General features: G+C 42.5%; 1 long non-coding RNA gene across 1 annotated transcript in view; it reads right to left on the bottom strand.

Moving 5' to 3' along the window:
• Positions 1–4958: 4958 nt before the first annotated feature.
• LOC138984229 (uncharacterized) overlaps positions 4959–22993 on the bottom strand; it is a 59123-nt gene continuing 41088 nt past the window's right edge. Inside the window, exons 2-3 of the long non-coding RNA XR_011461498.1 lie at positions 13705–13914; positions 4959–5595 (exon numbers count right to left, since the gene is read on the bottom strand). This is a non-coding gene — a long non-coding RNA (uncharacterized lncRNA). The remainder of the gene's footprint in view (positions 5596–13704; positions 13915–22993) is intronic.

Here is a 22993-nt window from a genome sequence, read left to right as displayed (position 1 = left end):
GTCTGAAGTTTATAGCTTCTTTAGCTAGGAAACCAAGCGATTCCTCAGTCAGAAAGACACTGCCCTGAATTTGGAAGGGATTTTTCTTATCTGCCTGAGGCTTGGCTAAATAGAAAGAACTTGTGTATTTTCTTTTTAAAGAAACCAGGACAAATCTCCTTATCCCTCCTTAGCCTGAAGCAGCCCCTCTGGTGGTCAGAGCACACAGCTCAGCTTCCTGTGTGACTCAGCCCCCTTCTCTGTGGTTTGGCTGGGCTCCTGGGAAAGGCCACACCACCGAAAGGGAACGCCCATGGCACCCTGTACCCAGCTCTTGTTCACCCTCCACAGGGGCCAGGTTTGACTGCCTCCAGGCCACCAAGATACACAGACAAGCTGGGATTCAGTTTGCAAGACCCAGTTTCCATCCCCCACTGGTGCCAACAGCTTGCTGTATTCATAACCCTCTGGATTCCTTCAGAGGAAGCCAGTTATCTGCTAGACTTCCTTTGCTCTTCAAGACTCTATCTTGGCATCTCTGCCAAGGACATGTTTTGGCTGGATCCACTCCTCTGGCCTCTGCACATCTCTGGAAAGCTGAGCTACAAGAAACATAGCCCAGGAAGTAGAAAGAGAAAGGAGGGGATTGTCTGTTTAAACACAGGACCCTACAAGAGGAATGTGCTCCAGGGACCAGGTGCCCATTGGACCAGTGACCAGCATCTTCCCAAGACTGTTCTGTTGCTGCTGCTGCTGCTGCTAAATTGCTTCAGTCGTGTCCAACCCTGTGCGACCCCATAGATGGCACCCCACAAGGCTCTTCTGTCCCTGGGATTCTCCAGGCAAGAATACTGGAGTGGGTTGCCATTTCCTTCTCCAACGCTTTAATGCATGCTAAGTTGCTTCAGTCGTGTCTGACTCTATACGACCCCATGGACAGCAGCCCACCAGGCTTCTCTGTCCATGGGATTCTCTAGGCAAGAATACTGGAGTGGGTTGCCATTTCCTTCTCCACTCTGAGCTGCACTCAGCCTTTGTAGAGACTAGAGTAAGAACATGTGAGCCTTCTTGGGATCTCTGGTTAACTCCACTCTGTGCAATAGGAGAGCTGGTAGAGGTGAGAAGTTTTCTGGTCTCTGTTAATATGTTCAGTGTATCTGCGCTGGCCCTGTTCAGTGGCAGCTAAAACTTAGAGGCCACAACATTCATTGACAATGAATAGCTACGGTGAATGTGGCTGTTTCCCCAAGTGTTATACAGTGTAATCAATCATGTACAACTCTGCTGAAGCTACTCAGGAAGGTCCTGCACATTTAAAAAAATTTTTTTAATTGAAGTATAATTGCTTTACAATGTTGTGTTAGTTTCTGCTATGGGACAACGTGAATCAGCTATTGTTGTTGTTGCTTAATTGCTAAATCAAGTCCAATTCTTTTGCAGCCCCATGGACTGTAGCCCACCAATCTCCTCTGTCCATGGGATTTCCCAGGCAAGAATACTGGAGTGAGTTCCCATGTCCTTCTCCAGGGCATCTTCCCATGGATGATGGAACCCACGTCTCCTACATGGCAGGCAGATGCTTTTACCACTGAGCCACCAGGAAACCTGGATCAGCAGTAAGTATACATATATCCTATCCCTCTTAAGTCCTATACATTTTTAAGTCCAGTTCAAATCTCTTCTCTCAGATTGTTTCTCTGACTCCTAGAGGTTTCTTCAACTAGTGATGATTATCACAAGGTTTGTTCAGATATTTTATATGTGGTGATATCTTCCCAATATCTTCTAGAGAGGAGAAAGATTGTCTTTCTCACCTTTCCATTTAGCATGACATCCAAAATTGAGCCTTAAATACAGTAGGGGCTCAATAAAAGTTACATTAATAATAGTCTTGTATAGAAGAGAATAGATTCAAGCTTGTGGATTATAATATTTAGCTTTTATTTTTTTGCAGAGAGAGACGTGAAAGAGGAATTGGTCACGATGCTTTATCTGGAGTCCTTTTAAGCACACACTAAGTGAAATATCCACAGAAACAATAACTTGATTTAATGATATGAACTTTGACTCTGTGATAACTGATCACCCTTAACGCCATCCTGGACTTGTTTCCCTAGAGAAGAGGAGGACACTGAGCACTGTTCTGTGAGACATTCCTTAGAGAGATTTCTCAGCACTAAATAAAAGCGTGGCTTCTCAATGCTACAAAAGACGCCCAGCTGTTAGTTTTGGCCAGGGCCACGCACTGAGCTGGCTCCAGTCAGAGATGGTAGGAAAAGATAAACATGGCTGTATGATGTCACTGAAATGGCCTTATTTTCGTCAGAAGCTAAATTCAAATACCCTCAGGGAGACGGGTTGTTTTGTTTCGCTTTGAATTACTAGTTTCCTAAATTTCATTTTTGCCTCTGTAGGTGGTGGAATTTCCCAGTGGATTCCAAGTCCCATGAAGAGAGGCTTGGGAACCTGTACTCTTCTGGGTGCCTGGAAAAAGTGCTCACCAGTGACTATGAAGCAATAGATTTGCAGTCTGAGCCCTGCTTCCTTCACCAGGTCTTGATTGGTATGTCTTTCAAAAGGCCATGAGGTTCTGCTTTCAAGGATGGTCAGTCAGAGGTGGCACTTTGCCTCCAGCAGAGTCCATGGATCCTCAGAGAACTGTTTTTTACTGACTAAAGAAATGGTAGGATTCCTTGGTGGCTCAGACAGTAAAGAATCTGCCTGCAATGCAGAAGACATGGGAGACTTAGGGTCGATCCCTAGGTTGGGAAGATCCCCTAGAGAAGGGAATGGTAACCCATTCCAGCATTCTTACCTGGAGAACCCCACGCACAAAGGAGCCTGTCGGTCTACAGTCCATGAGGTCGCAAAGAGTCGGACAAGACTGAGTGACTAAGGACACAAAGAAATGGGAAGTCAGCTTTCAAAATGAGAAGAAACTCTAAGAAGAACAGTGAGGATGCAAGGTTTCCCAAACTGTCTCCCTTCCCACCCGCTACCCACCTCCTCCCCAACCCAAACACATACTGCACCTTTCTCCAAAATTCAAATCCATCTTGTGTAAGCAGACTGGGAATGTCTAACTTCAGAGGGAGAGCTAATCCAGACTAGCGCATCAATTCTCCCAGCCATGTTCATAGAACAGGGATTAGGGGTCTTAAAGCACAGCAGAACTGGAGCAGATTTGGCAAATCATTCATCTGTCCAGGTAAGACCTGATAATGCTATCATCAGACACTGCCTAATTTACAGAGTGGGTTGACTGAGTGGAATCAGAAATCAGTTCTCTGAATTAAATTTTTTTTGCTGCCACTCCTTTGACTCTGCTTTGTGTGTGTGTGTGCTTAAGTTTCTTCCTGTATAAAATATGATTATAAATGCTAACCTCATGGGGCTTTCTAAAGGATCAAATGAGGTATTTTAAGGTGTTTAACAGGGAAAGTTGACTGGTGTTATTTATTACTCGGTCTTAAAGGAAAGTCTACTTTTCCTCCATACAAGGATGGATTGATCTTGCAACTGAGAGTGATCTTGCCTTTCTATCCTCCTGGTTTCTAGTCTTAGCTTTCAGTAATTTGGACTAGTATTTTAGTCCTAATATATTACAAGGGTTAGATATTCACAAACTCTCTCAGAGAGAATCAAACCTTATATAACTTGGATAACACAAATCACTATAGTTGCTGTGGAAAACACACAATAAGCATTTTATCAATGTTCTTTTTGTTTGTTTGTTTGTTTGTTTTATCAATGTTCTAATCAAATTATCTCCTGGCTTCAGCAAGAAGGAGACTCACTAAAGATAAATGCAGCACCGTGGGGACAGTGGTTATAATAATCACATTATAGATGGCTTTATCTGTGTGAAAGACTAATACAGTGACAAAAAATTCATTGGTCCTTTGGCTTTATTAAACTGTATAATTTAGTACACAAATTCATTCAAAAAAGTACAATGATAGATATTCTACACAGACAACACCTGAATCTGAGTGACTGGAAAAGTGGAAACTGAAATTTGAATTTGGTTAGTGCAAGGAGATCCAACCAGTCCATTCTGAAGGAGATCAGCCCTGGGATTTCTTTGGAAGGAATGATGCTAAAGCTGAAACTCCAGTACTTTTGCCACCTCATGTGAAGAGTTGACTCATTGGAAAAGACCCTGATGCTGGGAGGGATTGAGGGCAGGAGGAGAAGGGGATGACAGAGGATGAGATGGCTGGATGGCATCACTGACTCAATGGACGTGAGTCTGAGTGAACTCCGGGAGATGGTGATGGACAGGGAGGCCTGGCGTGCTGCAGTTCATGGGGTCTCAAAGAGTCGGACATGACTGAGTGACTGAACTGAACTGAACTAAATGGTGATATAAAGTTTTCAGTTTTGTCACAAGCACTTGCACTTGTAATTGTGCAGTTACCCACAACACAATGTAAAGGGTCATTTTTCTCTCACTTTTTTAGAGATAGCTTCAAGACAGGAAGTAGAACATGGACTTTAATTAACAAGTAAGTATGACTATATCCTGATACATAAGGGCATTAGGTTCAAAGATATTGAGGGACTTTCTCAAAAGACAGGATGCAAGTCTCAGAAAAAAAAAAAAAAGTTTTAGGTGAAGCAATATTTTCAAAGTGCTTTGGGAACAGCAAAGTACAAAACAGCATTCTTGTAACCCACAGGCTTTTAATAAGCAACTGCTGTGCCCAGTGGCCATTAGGACACCATGGGCTGAAGGCATCCTGGCCTTGAAAAAGTTTCCAGTGTGGAGGACACAGGTGGGCTGAAGAAGTGTATTCAGGATACAGCATGGGGCAAAGGTAAGAGTGGCCAGTCCTAGAAAAGTGAGAGCAGAAGATGTTAGCAAGAAAAACCCTCACATGAGATGATTCATAAAGCTGAAGAGCTAGATGTTCATCAGAAGCACAAGTGTGAAGAACAGAACATCAGAGGAAAGGAACAGCATGGGCTGGGGAACAGCATGATCAGATTTATAGTTTCACAGTCTTTGGGGCAGCTGCCCGGAGAAGGGATTGGAAGCAGGGCTACACTTCACTGTAAAAGACCAGCCAGCAGATGGTGACCACTAGACTAAGGCAGTGAGGTCTTGAGGTGAAAAGGCAAAGTTGGTAAAAGAGTTGTTAAAGAGGTGACAGAATTTGGTCACTCTTCAAGTCTGCAGGGGAAAGAGAAATGAAGGGCAAGGATGACATCCAGGTTTCCAGCTTGAGGACTGGGGTGGTTGGTGGTATCATTCACTAAGAAGGAAAACCCTTCTTAGTTTTCCTAAGGAGTCAAATACAATAAATAGTTGGCTTAATAATGTCCTCAAGTGCCTTTCTTAGATCTGAGTCAATACGGATGACATCACTTTTTTTTTTTTTTTAAGCTGCTCAGCCTGGCATATGGGGTCTTAGTTCCCCTAACAAGGGATCGAACCTGCACCCCTTTGTGATGGAAGCACAGAGTCTTAACCACTGGACCACCAGGGAATTCCCAGACCTCACCTTTTGATTCAGGGTGGTTTCTTCTCACTCACCTTCTTGGGATCTTAGGTAGCAATTAACTGCAGGAGGGGAATCACAATGTGTCAACTCTATTTTCCAAATGATTAACCTGCAATAAAACCAAAGGCAACATGGGCTTCAAGTCAAAAATACAGGTGCATGCTCTTAGCAAAGTGTCCATGTAATTTGTATTTCAGTATATGTCAGGGCCTAATAAGCACCTGCTATATTTTTATGGTCAGGTAGTAGGATTTAATAAGACCCTGCTGAGTTGAAAATTACACTGCCTGTGAATCCAGACTGTAGGTGTAGATAATGGAAACCTGCAATAAGGCTCAAGCTCAAGGGGCTCATGGACATCTGCATGCAGGTGGAAAAGTCTCTGTCAGACATCCTGAGGGCAACGTAGGTAGGAGTCCTCATGATGGCCACTCAATTCTGTTGAAGTCAAGGGCATTCCTCTTGGAGGAATGTAGCTCCATGGAGAACATGGCTTGGCTAATGGGCAGTGTCTTTAGTGAACACAGCTCTGGGTCAAGCACACAGTTTGGGGAGGAGGGCTTTAGCTGGATTCTAGACCCATTGGTTCACTCATGTGCACTCTGATGCTTGATACAACTAGCCACCACTGCACAAGGAAGCCCTGGGACCTTGGAAACCAGCTGTTAACCCTCCAGCCTGCAAGAGGGAGCAAGAGAACATGTTATTAGCAATTGAAGAATCCCTTATCACAAAGCACAATGTAAAGGGTATTGAATACTCACTGCGTGCTAGGCACTATGGGAAACAGGCAAACATTTATTGAATCAGTGAGTAAGCAAATAAAAGAGCGTGTCTCTATTCATGGCCATCCTACATGGGGCTTAAAACACATCCCTGGGATAGGAAGGAAGCAGAGAACCTAACCATCATCTGATCATACAAAAGCTAAATATTTTACTAGTACAAAGAATAGGATTATGTTTTTAGTCCTGGTTTTTCCATTCAAATCCTAGTGTCATAGATTAAAATACTAACTGCCCCATATTCCAGCTACGGGAAAAGGCCTTTAGTCTTTAAAATCAGGATCTTGGTATCAATTTGAATCTGTAAGCAGGATGCGGCACCAGATCCCATCAGCGATCAAAAGTAATTTTCTTTCCTTACTCAGCATTTCAGATCACCCTGGAATGGAAATCTTTCTATTAGGAAAGAACAGAGGATGTAAATACATGCCTAAGTTGACTCATTGGAAAAGACTCTGATGCTGGGAGGGATTGGGGCAGGAGGAGAAGGGGACAACAGAGGATGAGATGGCTGGATGGCATCACTGACTCGATGGACGTGAATCTGAGTGAACTCCGGGAGTTGGTGATGGACAGGGAGGCCTGGCGTGCTGTGATTCATGGAGTCGCAAAGAGTCTGACACGACTGAGCAACTGAACTGAACTGAAGGAATCCTTTTAAACAGTTTTAAAAGAAACATTAAGAACACACTCTCTGCTGTATTACTTTTCAAGCTTTAGGGTCCACCATGGGAGGCAGGATAAAGAAAGACTCTCTTCCGAGTGAGCACGTTTTGACATCTTCAAGCTTGAACCTTCTTGTAGTATTATTTAACCAGGAACAAGCTAATGCAGTCTTTCAGTGTAATTTGCTAGGTTACCCATAGATGGTTTAGAGAAGGATTTCTCAACCTCAGCACCACAGAGATTTTAGGTAAGATATTTCTTTGTTGGGGTTGTTGGGAGGTGGCAGTCCTGCGCATTGTAAAAAGCTTAGCAGCATTCCTGACCCCTCCCCTTTAGATGACAGTAGTAATCTGCCGCTTCAGTTGTGACAACCAAAAATGTCTCCAGCCTTGTTAAATCACCCTGGTTGAGAAAAATTGACTTGGAGTAGTGCTATCTCTCAAACCCAAGTTCAATCAGACACAAGGAGCCAACTGAGCATCTGAAGGGCAACAGGGAACTACTCAATCTGCTGTTGTGCTGACAAGGACTTAGGACAAATGAGTTAAAATTTTCTCATTGGTCGAGGCCCAATAAATTTAAGGTACTGAGCAAATAATTTACTACAAATACAAAAAGTGACTTGGTCTGTCATCCCTGCCCAGCTCTAAGATCTTGCTGATTCTTTTTTACCAGACAGAGAATTTTAAAAACAATTAGAGTATCTTTTCGTACTGTATGGAGCAAGTGACAGAAACTCAGTTCAAAGTGGCTTAAGCAAAAAGAGAAGATTTTCGGGACTTCCCTAGTGGCCCAGCAGATAAGATTCTGCATTCCCAACGCAGGGGGTCCAGTTTCCATCCCTGGTCAGGGAACTACTTCCCACATGCCATGCTGCACCTAGAAGATTCCCCCTACCACCTGACCCCCGTGCTTCAATTAATAGATCCTGCTTGCCGCAACTAAGATCCTGCCCAAACAAATAAATAAAAGAAGGTTTTTATTGGGTCATATAATGGAAAATCTTGGGATAAAATTGTCTTTAAATGCATCTAGATCAAGGTATTCAAACAATGACACCAAGAATATCTCACTTTTGTCTTCTGGGTTTTTTTTTTTTTTTCTCTGTTTTGGCTTCATTTTCAAGATACTTTCCCAAGATGGTGACAGAGATAGCCATTGAAGGTCCAGGCTGATTTCTTAGAAACAACACCAGTGGAGAGAGAAGGTCTCTTTCCCAAAAGTTCTGGCCAGAATTCCAGGGTTAGTCTCATTGGCCTGACTTGGATCAAGTATCCATTGATGAACCAATCATTGCAGCCAGAGAAACAGAACATGTCACATGATTTCCCAGAATTGTCAGCACAGCCCTGTGGTACACAGCCGCTAGGGTGGCCTCCTCTGGTTCCTATCTCCTAGTTTTCCTGAATTCATGTATTCTCTCCTTCTTAAGCATACACTGGACTCACTTTTTAAAAAAAATATTTATTTATTTATTTGACTGCATAACGTCTTGGGGCATGTGGGACCTTTCAGTGTGGCAATCAGGCTCAGTAGTCGGGCCCCCATGCTTAGCTGCCCTGCCACTTGTGGGATCTTAGTTCCCCAATCAGGAACTGAACCTGCGTCCCTACATTGCAAGGTGGATTCTTACCCTCTGGACCACAGGGGAAGTCCTTGGACTCACTTCTAATGGATAGAATTAAGTAAAAGTAATAGGATGTCACCTACGAGATTATGTTACTTCCATCTCACTTGCCCTGCCATATTGTGAACTGCCCTATGAAGAGGACTACTTGGCAAGAAACTGATGGCTCTGTCAAGAGCAGCAAGGACTCAACCCCTGCCAACCACCTTGTGGGTGAGTTTAGAAGCAGATCTCCCCTTAATTGAGCCTTAGGATGATTTTAACAATGACTAACAAATTATCCCGGTCTTGTGAGAGATCTTGAGGCAAAGATAGGCTACGTTCAAATTCTTGATGCTTAGAAGCTATGAGATACTGTTTATTCTTTTAATTTATTGAGTTATTTGTTATACAGCAATAGATAATTAATACACACATACATACCCCTAGGAATACAGGATGGGGAACTTTTCAACAAATATCATGGCCTCAGACTGAATGAGACATAGCTCCAAAGGAAGTCAGGTGCTCAAAAATACATATTCATTATAACATCCAATTTGGGCTGTTTTAATTGAACATATAAGCTTCTGGCACCCTAGCCTCAGAGGGAAAACTGATAGGCTTTCTCATGACTATCAGGAATCAATCTGTACTGACTTGGCTCACAAGAGACTTTGAAAAGCCACATGTCCTGGGGGTGGTGAGGGAGCTCAATGTTGACAGCTATTTTTTCCTCCATTCATCCTGGAGATGGAAACTGCTGGAGATCAAGTTTAAGTGGAATTTTTCTATTGCTTTAGACCTGTCTGCTCTGGATTTTTAGTTTCCATTATTACATAAGCCTTAAAATCTCCTTGTTGACAAAGACAGTTTTTGTTCCCATTAAACAGGAAATTGAAAAACAGCCTAAGAAGCTGACATTTCGATGAATCTTTTGCCACACTATCATAAATTTATGGTTCGATTTTGAAACAGTGGCACTGAGGTCTTGGAAATTTTCTTCCAAAATACCCTGCATGCTTGTGCTCAGTTGCTCAGTTGTGTCTGACTCTTTGCGACCCCATGGACAATAGCCCACCAGACTCCTCTATCCATGGGATTTCCCAGGCAAAAATACTGGAGTGGGTTGCCATTTTCTTCTCCAGGAGATCTTCCTGACCCAGGGATCTAATCAGCATCTTTGCCTCCTGCATTGGTAGATAGATTCTTTTATCACTGAACCACCTGAGAAGCCCCCAAAATGTCCTGGAAGCTCTAAAATAAGGTATTTGTAAGCCTCTGGATTGCTTCAGGAGCTCCAGAACACGTGATATGCAGGGTGGAATTCTTGTCTTCTCACTTCTGTATCCTAGCAGAAAATAAACCCCCTGTCTGGCATTTGATCACAGTAAGAGTGAAACTTGAGTAAAGTACTCAGGAGACGATGCCTTGCTAATGATGATCCACTGGAGCCCAAGTCTCTCTAAATCGCCCATGATGAAAAGTCACACAGTGGAGAGAATCTAGGAGATCACTTGAATACTGGGAGAACTCAACATCAAGTACCGTTAGGACCATTCAAAGTATATTATTTTACGTAGCTTCTGCAGAGTGTGGTATTTAATTGATGCTATGTAGCATGATTAATTTATTTTTAGATAGTTTGATCTAGTAAAAAGACGAGCATGACATTGATGGATGTAGTCAATGTGTTTTCAGATTAAAAGCTGCTCAATGGTCTACTAGATGGCTGTAATCCTTCCACTAACACTGAGATCTTTACTAACCATATTTCTTTATAATGAACTTTTAAAGATCTGCTTATTCATGGCTGAGGTTTAAAAACATGTCTGTATGACCTAATTTTAGTCAAAGTTCCAGATGCTAAAATCGTGGAGAAGAATAGTGTATCAGATGAGATCTTTGAAGAGCCAAGGTTTCCCTCAGAGGCCCAGGTAAGAGTGTTATTTGTCTTTCTTTGCATATTTTGCAACAACAATAACAAAAAGCTCAAAAACATTTTAAAGTTTATTTTCTTAATTTGCATTGATCTACATTTCCTAAGACCAACAGAATCTCATTAATGTCAACAGGACAGTATTTCTCTAGCTCTAAACCATTCACACATGTTTGGGGAGTCTAGTTGCCTCAATTCTCCCAAGTAGCTGAGGAAATTCCTAGGTACATGAAGTGAGTGTAGGTATGGACATGATTGGATTATGAATAGAACACACCATCCTTCCTGCAAGTTCTTTTTAAAAAATTCATTAATTTTATTGAAGTGTGTGTGGGGTTGGGGAGGGTTGGGGTGGGTGGGTGGGAGATCAGTTGTGTACAACTCTTTTTCGACCCCATGAACTGTAGCCCGCCAGCCTCCTCTGTCCCATGGGAATCTCCAGGCAAGAATACTGGAATGGGTTGCCATTTCCTCCTCCAGAGCATCTTCTTGACCCAGGGATTGATCCGAGTCTCCTGCACTGGCAGGCAGAGTTTTTACCACTGCACCATCAGAGAAGCCCTTATTGAAGTATAGTTGATTTAAAATAAGTTAGTTTTGGGTGGACAGCACAGTGATTCAGACAGATAGGTAGATAAAGAGAGATTCCTTTCCAGATTCTTTTCCCTTATAAGTTACTACAAAATGTTAAGTATAGTTCCCTGTGCTCTACAGTAGGGTCCTTGTTGGTTAATCCTGCAAGTTTTTGTAGCTGCAGTGTGTAACCTGCTGATTCCTTCTCTACTAGGGAGACTGCTCCCTCAGTGTTAGCTCTAGAACAGATCCCACCTGCCCCATTCCAGAGACATGCCAGCCTCTGTGTCATAGGCCCCAACAATCCCGTCACTGAAGTACAGCACTGCCTTTTGCTTTCAAGCTCCTACAGAGATGAGTAAAAAGGCCCCTGGTTCTTTACATTTTATTACTTCATCTCCCAAGGACTCTGGCACATATTCTGGGGGATCTGGAAAATGAGCAGATCTCAAAACTTGTAATTGAGCTTTCTCCTGATGTTGGTTTCTCATCCTTGAGCCAAGTTTGTGTAGAGAACTCTCTCTGCCCTAAAGGATGAGTCTTGCCACCCCACTGACCATCTAGACTTATCTGCAAACCTGTGATACACAGTTGAGGCCCTCAATTTAGATATCTCAAGTTCTCACAACAGGAGGTGAGCACTGCAGATATGAATTAAGTAATACTGAGCCCACGTGTGAAATATAACACAATGTGTTTGGGATGATCCAAAATCATTTTTTTTTTTTTTTTTATCTCTTGTATTGATCTTGATGAAAGAAAAGTCAAGGAACAATTACTATTGACTATGATAATGCAGGAGAGGTAAGAGACACAGGTTCCATCCCCAGGTTGGGAAGATCCTCTGGAGGAGAGCATGGCAACATACTCCAGTATTCTTGCTTGGAGATTCCCATGAACAGAGAAGCCTGGCAGTCTACAGTCCATGGGGTTGCAAAGAGTCAGACATGACTAAAGGGACTTACACACACACACACAAAGTGAAAAAGCAAATTAATGATAGAATTTAATACTTACTTTTGTCTGCTACAAACATGGCCTAACTGTAAAGTATTTCAGCTTATTAGGAAGAACCAGGCTCTGAAATCAAACCACCACTTAGAAGCTATTAATATGTAAATTCACCTCATCACATAATCTCCTAGAGGCTCAGTTTTCTAAATTGCAAAATGGGGATAACACAGCCATTATCTCATGGTATTATTGTCAGGATTAAAAGAGCTGCTGAACTTAAACAGAGCACAGTATGTGACACAGAATAAGCACCAGCCAAGCTTTCAACCATTATGTATATGGCTTGTGTATGGACATCAAACTTTCTTTATATTATAATACAGATGTTCAAGAGCAGTTTCATAGTCCCACTAGACGATGGTGAAGCATTTATGAAAAGGCTTACTGCTAGTTTAGAAAACTGACCTCCAATCTTGATGAAGGGTGACCCTTCTAATTTTTCCTATTACTATGTAAATAGCACAAGATTCTCACCAATAAATATCCTCATTTTGTATAAACAGATTCCTAGCTTTCTCAGTAGTGGAGGGCCGATCTTCATAAATTCTTTTGAGAATGCTCTGGCTTGTCCCCACATCAATCCATGCTGAGTTTACTATTCAGATCAGATTATTACCAGGCAGTTGGAGTGGTCAAATTCCCACAACCAATTTTCTATTAAAAATCCCAAGTAATTGAAATGGGAGGAAGGTATCCAGTAAAAGTCAGTGTGAATAATTTAGCAGAGTAGCTGTCTGCAGCGTCCAAGGCAACAAATTCAAGGCATTTTATTAGAGGATTGACAAAGCCAGTTTTCTCCAGAGCCTCTGGCTGCAACCCACCCATCTCATCAAGAACAAGGAGAGTGGGGAAACAAGCCAGCCTGGGGGATTGAGGATTAATCCTTGCCTGATACCTAAGTGATCCTGTGAATGCCAAATGTGAACAGTGATGCTGTACTTGATATTTTTGTAAAAGTCCACGTTGAGATACATCATAACTGACTGCAGAGATCACTAAACAGGGGCCCTGTGTTCCTCCCTGGCTCTATCAGTCTCTTCAAGGGGTAGACCCATCTGCTAGTGATAGAGATAGGCTGATTGCTGTTTTATTAAACTCACCTCAAATCTCAATTGAGTGACATTTCTAATTTTTTTTTTTTTTTTTTTGCTTCTAGTTAACTAGAACAAAATTCTCACAAATAAATGCCCTCTATCCCTAGTCAGGACTAGTCAGAAGTTGGGGACACAAATGACAGAAACCCAACTCAAATTAAATCCAGTAAAAAGAGAGCTTGTTTATGCATGCTGCTGTTTAAGAATTGAAAACTATAAGGCTGAATGAGGCTGCAGATTAGATTGAAGTTCACTGGATAAGATATCTGGAAGTCAACAACCCAGGTCAGAATCTCCATGACTCAAGGGCCCTATTGTCAGAGGGGTAGAGATGGACATCCAATACCAGAAAAAGATGTCTGGAAGAATAATGTGATGCGTAATAAAATCAAAATGAGAGGTTCTGGATGTTCAGTGAGCTATTCCAATTACCTATATGTTCATAGAAGTCATTTAAAGTTGCTGTGAACACTATGGCCAACTGTTATGGATTAAATTATGCCCCCCAACCCACCACAAAGTTCATATATCAAAGTTTTACCTTCTTCTATCCTTGTAAGTTCTTGGCTGAGACCCTTGTTCAGTTCAGTTCAGTTGCTCAGTTGTGTTCCACTCTTTGCAACCCCATGGACCGCATGCAGCACACCAGGCTTCCCTGTCCATTACCAACTCCTGGAGTTTACTCAAACTCATGCCCATTGAGTTGGTGATGCCATCCAGCCATCTCATCCTCTGTCATCCCCTTCTCTGCCTGCCTTGTAATAAAAGACAGATTAACAAATAAGAGAAGAAACAAACAGAAGTTTAATAACTTGTATACATCATGTTGGAGAAGGCAATGGCACCCCACTCTTATGAGAGTACCCAGTGAAAGAGGAATAACTCTCCAAGGTGGCTTAGAACTCCAGCTTAATTGCATCTTCAGTTAAAGACAAAAGAAAGAAAGATGTGGGAGGAGGCCAGTCCTGGGAGGTTACCTAGAAAAATAAGGTCAGCAGAGTATAGTTTGTTATACAGATTTAAGCAGGTACTTTCTCCATTATGATTCAGAATCATCCATCTCTTCCTATTTCAGAGAGACAGGGAGATACCCTTACAATGGAGAGTTCCTTCATAAATGCAAATATTCCTTACAAAAGGATAACTCCTACTTCTGTGTCTGCTGTTTCTCAAGACAATCAGCTCAAAATAAACCTTATGACAAAGAGGAATATTCTGCTCCCCTTCAGTATTTGTTCCCCTGGCTCTTCTCCTGCAAGGTCACCTCTGGCAGACTATCCCTTAACTAAGATTACATCTTCTCTCAAGGCAGTTCACTACTCCCACGACTCTCTTCCTCCCCCAGAGTCACAGGCCTAGAGATGGAAAGAGAGCTGCTGGTGGCCACCCTGGGCCACTGTACTATCTCTTCTGCTTCTTTATGACCACACTTCTGCAAATAAGCCCTTTCCAAATCATCCTAATTTGGGTGTGACATCTGCTTCTCAGACTGATAGAGCTCTCTATAAAACAGTGATGGAAAAACTGAAAGACTAAGCCTTCTTTTCTCCTCCACCTGGAAAAAGAGTCATATATAGTGTCCATAGTACACTGGACCCTAACATGAAAAGCCCATGTCAGATGATAGAGTCTTTCAAATGTGCCATTTGTCCTTAGAAATCACTCACTTAAATAATAATGTAGGCATTGCTATTGCTTTGGGGGGGTCTTTTTCATCTTTGCTTCCTAATTAAATCTTAGAATCTGCAGCCACAGAATAGAAGTCAGCTTATTAATTGAAACCTGTCTTTGTCCGTAATTTTGACTGCTCTGTATTTCCACCTGTGCCATGGTGAGCAATGTGTCATGCTTTTGTTTTTATTTTTTCAGAGTTTAATATCTGAAAAGTAAAAAAAGGCTACAGTGGTATGGATTTAATCCCCTGGGAAAACACTACAATGTTTAAACATTTGGGGTTCATGGGGTTCCCTTTACTTTTTCCAGTGACCTCAGCTCCTTCTCTCATTTCACCAGTTCCACATTTAATCATTTGCTACTTCAAAGGCTAATTGCCTATTTATTTAATGTCTATTAGCTACTTGGCATAGCATGTTATTTTCCTTCTCAAGGCCACTGACCCTATGAGGCAGATCTAGTCATCCCATTTTTAGAACCAAGGAGACAAGCTCAGGAAGGTCATCCCTTCAATGTGGCCCAGCTGGTGAGTGGCAAAGGATGGGAAGGCACCAGGTCAAGGTGCCCCCCAGAGCATAATCCACGCCACCGCTGCCTGCTGCCCTTTGACCTGCTCACTCTTCCCACCTTGTCAGTTCAGTTCAGACCTTCACCTGAACCTGTAATGCTCCACCTGGAATGTGTTCCCACCGTGATCCTTCTCTCTGCCTGATATAGACCTCATCTCGAGCATTTCCTCCATGGCTGACTTTACCTAGCTGTGCATGCTCAGTCACTCAGTCATGTCCCACTCTTTGTGACCCCCCAATGGCCTGTAGCGCACCAGGTTCCTCTGTCCATGGGATTTTCCAGGCAAGATTACTCCAGTGAGTTGCCATTTCCTATCCAACTGTGTGGCAGAGTTATTAGCAGATTAATACACAGCTGCTGCTGCTGCTAAGTCACTTCAGTCGTGTCCGACTCTGTGTGACCCCAGAGATGGCAGCCCACCAGGCTCCCCCGCCCCTGGGATTCTCCAGGCAAGAACACTGGAGTGGGTTGCCGTTTCCTTCTCCAATGCATGAAAGTGTAAAGTGAAAGTGAAGTCACTCAGTCGTGTCCGACTTTTAGCGACCGAATGGACTGCAGCCTACCAGGCTCATCCGTCCATGGGATTTTCCAGGCAAGAGTACTGGAGTGGGGTGCCATTGCCTTCTCTGAAGTTAACACACAGAAATAAGAACAAATGTTTTCCAGAATTTCACTCAGAGATATAATCATCTTGCTTGTGGGATGTTTTTGTCTCCTAAGCTAGAACTTCTGTTTCTTAAGCTTGAGGCAATATTATCTATATATTTCTTTAGCACCCCCATCCCATCCACCCTCCCCACAGTCTATTTTGGTCTTTTGCACATAGGACATCCTCAACACATGCTACTGACTGACTGGAAGAGTTAAAACACTGGAAATTTCGAAAAGTTTTGCTTGTGAAGGGGAAGTACACCATTCCTCCCGTCCATTTTTTTTTATTTAGTTTTTTTATTGAAGAATAATTGCTTTACAGAATTTTGTTGTCTTCTGTCACACCTCAACATGAATCAGTCATAGGTATACATATACCCCCTCCCTTTTGAACCTCCCTCCCATCTCCCTCCCCATCCCACCCCTCTAGGTTGATACAGAGCCCCTGTTTGAGTTCCCTGAACCATACAGCAAATTCCCATTGGCTATCTATTTTACACATGGCCTCCCGGCCTTTTTAAAGAAATATTTTCTAAAGAATACTATATTTTCCCTTGTGATATTTTCCCGTGTGATTTCCCTGAGGCACTAAACAGGAGATGTCAGAATGACAGGTGGATAGATTCATCTGCACTCCATGCTCTGCTCTGTTCTGTCTGTCACGCCTTTATGAATTTTAAAGGAAAGGAAAGGGAATCTTTAGGTCAGGTACTCATCTGTTGAAAGGCTCTGTAGGACAGCCTACGGGAAAGAGAGGCCTTGCGGTTTCATCAAGAGTCGGAACACTGCTTATATGTTTTGCCTGACCACTGACTTTCTTAGAAGGGGGCTTTGGTTGTTACTCACATTCTATGCCTCAATATTAAATCTCAAAATGAAGGAAACTCCTTCTTGTCTAAGGACATGGGGTGCAGGGTAAAGGGACACAGCAATTCAAAGATACAACTAGCTCAATGTGATGTGAAGGACCCTGGAGAGACTCCTCACCCCTCAAATATCTTCTGTTGGTCTGCTCGAGGACAGAAAAAGAAGACTCATCTTCGTTAAGGCGGCAAGGGCCTGGTTAAAATACAAATGTATTATCTAGGAAGACATGATACTACTTTGCTTTTATTCCCAAGATCACATTTCACCCACATTTTAATGTTTCTGAACCAAGCAAAATGCGTTTTTATAATCAATGTGACTCATCAATGTAGTAGTGCTTATTTCTCATGAACAGCTAAGTTCATTATTATTAAATAGATAAGAATCTCTGTAAAATTTGCTAAAACTTGAGACACCTGGACCCCATAGGAACAGGTGCCTATTCAAGAGGCCTGGAAAGTGACGAGGAATTTGCATTTGCAACAAGGACCCCAGGAGATTCTGAGCTGGAAGCCCTGCTTCAAGAATCTCCCAGTCATTTTTTGGGTTCAGGGAATATGATCTTTATGGATCTTAATAGTCAGTTTGTAAGTTGTGTCCTATGGAAGCTGCTTGGGTCCTCAGTCACTGGGTGTGCAATTCATAACCAGGCACTGGGGAGAGAGTTGCCCTTTAAGTATGGCAATCATGGGTCCTGTGTTTTCTCAGTTCAACTGTGCTCTGCCATTTTTCCCTGCTGCTGCTAAGTCGCTTCAGTCATGTCTGACTCTGTGCGACCCCATAGAAGGCAGCCCACCAGGCTCCCCCGTCCCTGGGATTCTCCAGGCAAGAATACAGGAGTGGGTTGCCATTTCCTTCTCCAATGCATGAAAGTGAAAAGTGAAGTGGCTCAGTCATGTCTACTCCTAGAGACCCCATGGACTGCAGCCTACCAGGCTCCTCCATCCATGGGATCTTCCAGGCAAGAGTACTGGAGTGGGTTGCCATTGCCTTCTCCGATTTTCCCCTGAAATGCTCTTATTTTGGCATCTAAACTCCATCTCCCAGATGCCTTTCATTTTCAAACATTTCAGATACTTAAGTAAATTAGGTGAGTTTCTGTCCTTGAGAAACTTACTCTAGTGAGTAGGTCTTGCAAACTGACCTGAGCAGGATTACTGGTATTAAAATGTGAGCCACCTAGGAATTGTTAAACCAAGAATGTCAGCTACTCTCCTCTACAACTTTGTTACCTGGTTATGATCAAAGCAAGCCACCGGCAAAATTCTGCTGCTCTTATAGACACTTATTAATAAGAAGTTTCTATAACCTTGTGTGCAAGATTCTCTCAAAACAATTGCCAGTATTTGAGGCAGAAATCTACCACCAGTATAGCCATCATGGGGCAACCAGAATCCTCCAAAATTCATGACAGGACCCAAGACAAAGTAAAGGCTTTCCTGAGGATCATTCTAAGGGTGCAGATTGTAATTTTAGCTGAATATGTATGTCCTGCTCAGGCAAGAGTGGAAGGTTTCTAAACTATTTGAACTTATGGGCTTATCTTGAATATCTTTTTATTTTCAAGGAGATTCCATTTCTAACTTTCATCATGTTAATCAAATGCCACCAATTTCACCAAAAAAAAAAAAAATTCTGACATGAACTATGCTAATTGGCAAAGTACCCATATTGATGGAGATGTGAATAACAGAAGCTCTTTGCCTTTGGATTTTGCATTCTTGATTAAAGTCCAGAAATATTTGGTTAGAGCCTAAACTAGGTAGCACCGGTACAAGACAGCACTGTATATTCAGAAGAATTTAGTAACAACAGATCCCTTAGGACTAGTGGCTCTGGCAGAAGCATGCAACCAGGCTCTGAGGACACAGACAAGGGAGGGACTAATTCTGTCTGGCAGATGGGAAGTGACGGGGTAAGGACAGAATATCTTCATAGAAGAGATGGCCCAAGCTGTCTGTGTTTAAATGGGTAGAAATGTATCAATCAGGCAGATCCAGGGTATCATAGCTTTGACTAGGTCCATCTAGTCAAAGCTATGGTTTTTCCAGTAGTCATGTATGGATGTGAGAGTTGGACTATAAAGAAAGCTGAGCACCAAAGAATTGATGGTTTTGAACTGTGGAGTTGGAGAAGACTTGAGAGTCCCTTGGACTGCAAGGAGATCCAATTAGTCAATCCTAAAGAAAATCAGTCCTGAATATTCATTGGAAAGACTGATGCTGAAGATGAAACTCCAGAACTCTGGCCACCTGATGCAAAGAACTGACTCCTTGGAAAAGACTGTGATGCTGGGAAAGATTAAAGGCAGGAGGAGAAGGGGACGACAGAAGATGAGATGGTTGGATGGCATCATCTACTTGATGGACATGAGTTGAGCAAGATCCAGGAATTGGTGATGGACAGGGAAGCCTGGTGGGCTGCAGTCCGTGGGGTCACAAAGAGTCGGAAACAACTGAGCGACTGAACTAAACCAAACTGAGCAAAGGGAAACAACGTCAGCCTAACACAAAGTCTTGAGAAACTACATACCTCACTAGGGGTGGGTAAACATGATGGGGAAGATGGGTTAGAACCATAACCAAGAACTAGACAACAAAGAACTATCTAGACTCTGCTCTAGGGTTTGTTCTTTATCTGGTGGGCATCCAGATGTGAGACAACAATCTCTTACCTAGTTCAACTTTGGTTCAGAACATAGGTCATCAAACTGTGAGACCAACATAGATCTAGACTAGGTCAGCCTTCTTCCCAAGCCTTTCTAACTGAAGTCCCCAGAGCCCTGAATATCCACTCCATCCATATTGTTTCTTTCCATAAAAAATCCAAGTAGTAAGACCAGGGTTCATAGAGCCATTTACTGGTTGGTTGAAAGGGTGATTTGGACAAGTTTCTTTATCTCTCTGACCCTCAGTGTCCTCATCTGTAAAATAGAGACAATTATATCTTATTCTAAGGATTGTTATGAAGATCAACACTGTGCTTGGTACAGGGGAAATGGTCAGTTAATTTTATTTTTAGTGTCTATGTCTTTTAAACCTGTATCATTATTTTTCCTTATTTATGAATTCTTAGAATGAATGAGATCTATGTTATACAAGTGGTAACTTATCTCACTATAACTAGAGATTACCATTCATTGACCACATGCCAAAACTCTTACTCTAAACCCTTTATCTAAAAGTTTAGTCCCTGAGGCTCCCCAACCCTACTAAATTCCACAAATCTCTCTTATCTGTCTATTGGTCTCATCAGTGTGAGGCTCTCTTGTCTCCAGAGAAAACTACAAGAAATATTTTCTATTTCTAGTCCCAGAAGCAGCAAGAAAATCACAGATAACAGCTCAAAAGCTCTTTTTCCTTCCTGTTTGTTTTTTTTTTTAATTTTCGTATTAATATATATAACAGATCTAAGCTTTGAAAATCATGATGGCCAGTGGGCTGGCAGGGCTGCCTTCCACTATCTTAGTCAGAACAAATCTAACCTTAGTGCCCTTGGCAACTGTTTCCTGCAGGAGAAACATCTCTTTTTCTAAGGAAACTACATTAACCCTAGCAGGATTTTCAAAGGAAGGCCAGAAATTTCCCCCACCCAATAATTTCAGATATGCAGATGACACCACCCTTTTGGCAGAAAGCAAAGAGGAACTAAAGAGCCTCTTGATGAATGTGAAACAGGAGAGTGAAAAAGTTGGCTTAAAACTCAACATTCAAGAAACGAAGATCATGGCATCTGGTCCCATCACTTCATGGCCAATAGATGGGGAAACAATGGAAACAGTGACAGACTTTATTTTCTTGGGCTCCAACATCACTGCAGATGGTGACTGCAGCCATGAAATTAAAAGATGCTTGCTCCTGGGAAGAAAAGCTCTGACAAACCTAGAACAGTATATTAAAACGCAGAGACATTACTTTACCGACAAAGCTCCATAGTGTCAAACCTATGGTTTTTCCAGTAGTCATGTATCAGTATGAGAGTTGGACTATAAGGAAGGCTGAGCACTGAAGAATTGATACTTTTGAACTGTGGTGTTGAAGAAGACTCTTGAGAGTCACTTGGACTGCAAGGAGATCAAACCAGTCGATCCTAAAGGAAATCAATCCTGAGTATTCATTGGAAGGACTGATGCTGAAGCTGAAGCTCCAATATTCTGGCTACCTGAAGCAAAGACCTGACTCATTAGAAAAAACGCTGATGCTGGGAAAGATTGAAGACAGGAGGAGACGGGGACAACAGAGAGCGAGATGGTTGGACGGCATCACCAACTCAATGGACTTGAGTCTGAACAAGCTCCAGGAGATGGTGAAGGAAAGGGAAGCCTGGCATGCTGCAGTCCATGGGGTTGCAAAGAGTCTGACACCACTGAGTGCCTGAACAACAACTCCCAAGCCTTCCCAATTCTGTACAGCCCCTGCATGACACACTGTAGCCCATCTGCCCTTGAAGGCATCTGGGTAACCCCCATCAAAAGCTCCAGTCATTGTAACAATTTCCACATTACCCCAATAACTAGTTGGCAAGGCCAGGAATGTTGAATCTGAAACCAGGAGGGGCCCTGTGTGGTTCCCAGGTGGGAGACTTTCTGTCCCCTGTTTCTTGTGGACAGGACTCCAGCCTCCATGACCTTCCCTGAGGTCCACAGTTACTAATCAAGGGAGGAGCAGCCGAGAAACCACCTGAGGCAAGATTAAAGGACCCAGAGAAGCTCATAAAGATTTGGAGACTTACCACCTGAGGGGAATGCAAGCATCTTATCAGAGACCCCATCTTTGAATCACTGTTGTTAAACGCCACCAAATTCTCCCTAGGGAGACACATAGATTTCAAGGCCCTCTGTGTCTCCCTTTGCCTGGCAAAGCAATAAAGCTGTCCTTTCTACTTGACCTAAAACTCTGAGATTTAATTTGGCATCAGCGTCAGAGAGGCCAGGCTTTCGGTAACAAATCCATAAGGGAAGATTTGCAGTGGGGTGAGATGACCAAAGGGAGAGCAAAGTTCTCTGACCATATGCTGAGACCAGGAGTCCTCAGGTTTGGAAAACCAGTGGCTGGGGCCAGTGTGTGGAATGTCACTGACCGAGCAAAATGTTGTCAGACTGCTTCCATCACTTTCCCCAGAGTCAGTGTCTGCCCTGGTGAAAACTGTAACAAAGACAGCCTTTGTCACAGCCAGTGCCATGGGACAGAAGGAAGAGGGCCCATGGCACACGTCTCTGGGAAAACAGAAATAGGCTTCACCATTTCTTGCACCCTTGAAATTAAGTGGATGTTGCGTTCCCATATTTATGACAAACATAAAGCCCAGTGCATTTGCTAATAAACCCAAGTTTAAAATCTCAGCTGGCAAGAGGAAAACTTAGAAAAAAAATCCTCTCATCAATTGCTCTTTCACCAAGACGATAACCTGAATGGTCCTTATTAGAAATATCTCACTACAGGCAATAATAACAATAATCACAATGTTAAGTAATGACTAAATAATAAGTATAAGCAGACTTCTTGTTCATAGTGGCTCCTGGTGGTAAATGTGTCTGATAAAGCTTAGAATCCATATTTCATGGTAGGATGCTCCAGAGACTCGGCCTTATACCTGGCATTGTAACAACCCATAGTCAAGCCTCTTGAGTTTGATACTTGTGTAGATTGGGGCAGACAGAGGGAATGTGATGCTCTTTCAGTCTTTTATGGAAATTAATATCATCACAGAGGTTGTGAGACATATCACCACACACCAATCAGAATGGGTAAAATGAAAAATAGTGACACCCTCAAATGCTGGTGAGGATGCAGACATTTGTATATTGCTGGTGGGAATGTAAAATGGCAACAATCACTTTGGAAAATAGTTGGGCAATTTCTTAAAAAAATAAAATAAACATGTAAATATCATATGAAAGATCTATTGTATTCCTGGGCATTTATTCTAGAGGAATAAAATTTATGTTCACACAGAAACACACACTTGAAGTTTAAAGCAACTTTATAATAGCTAAAAACTATAAAAACCAATATAGGTTTGGCCACCTAATGCGAAGAGACTACTCAATGGAAAAGATGCTGTTGCTG

The sequence above is a fragment of the Bos mutus genome, chromosome 20, assembly GCF_027580195.1.
Source record: "Bos mutus isolate GX-2022 chromosome 20, NWIPB_WYAK_1.1, whole genome shotgun sequence".
NCBI lineage: Eukaryota > Metazoa > Chordata > Mammalia > Artiodactyla > Bovidae > Bos > Bos mutus.
This window is presented reverse-complemented; position numbering and strand designations above follow the sequence as displayed.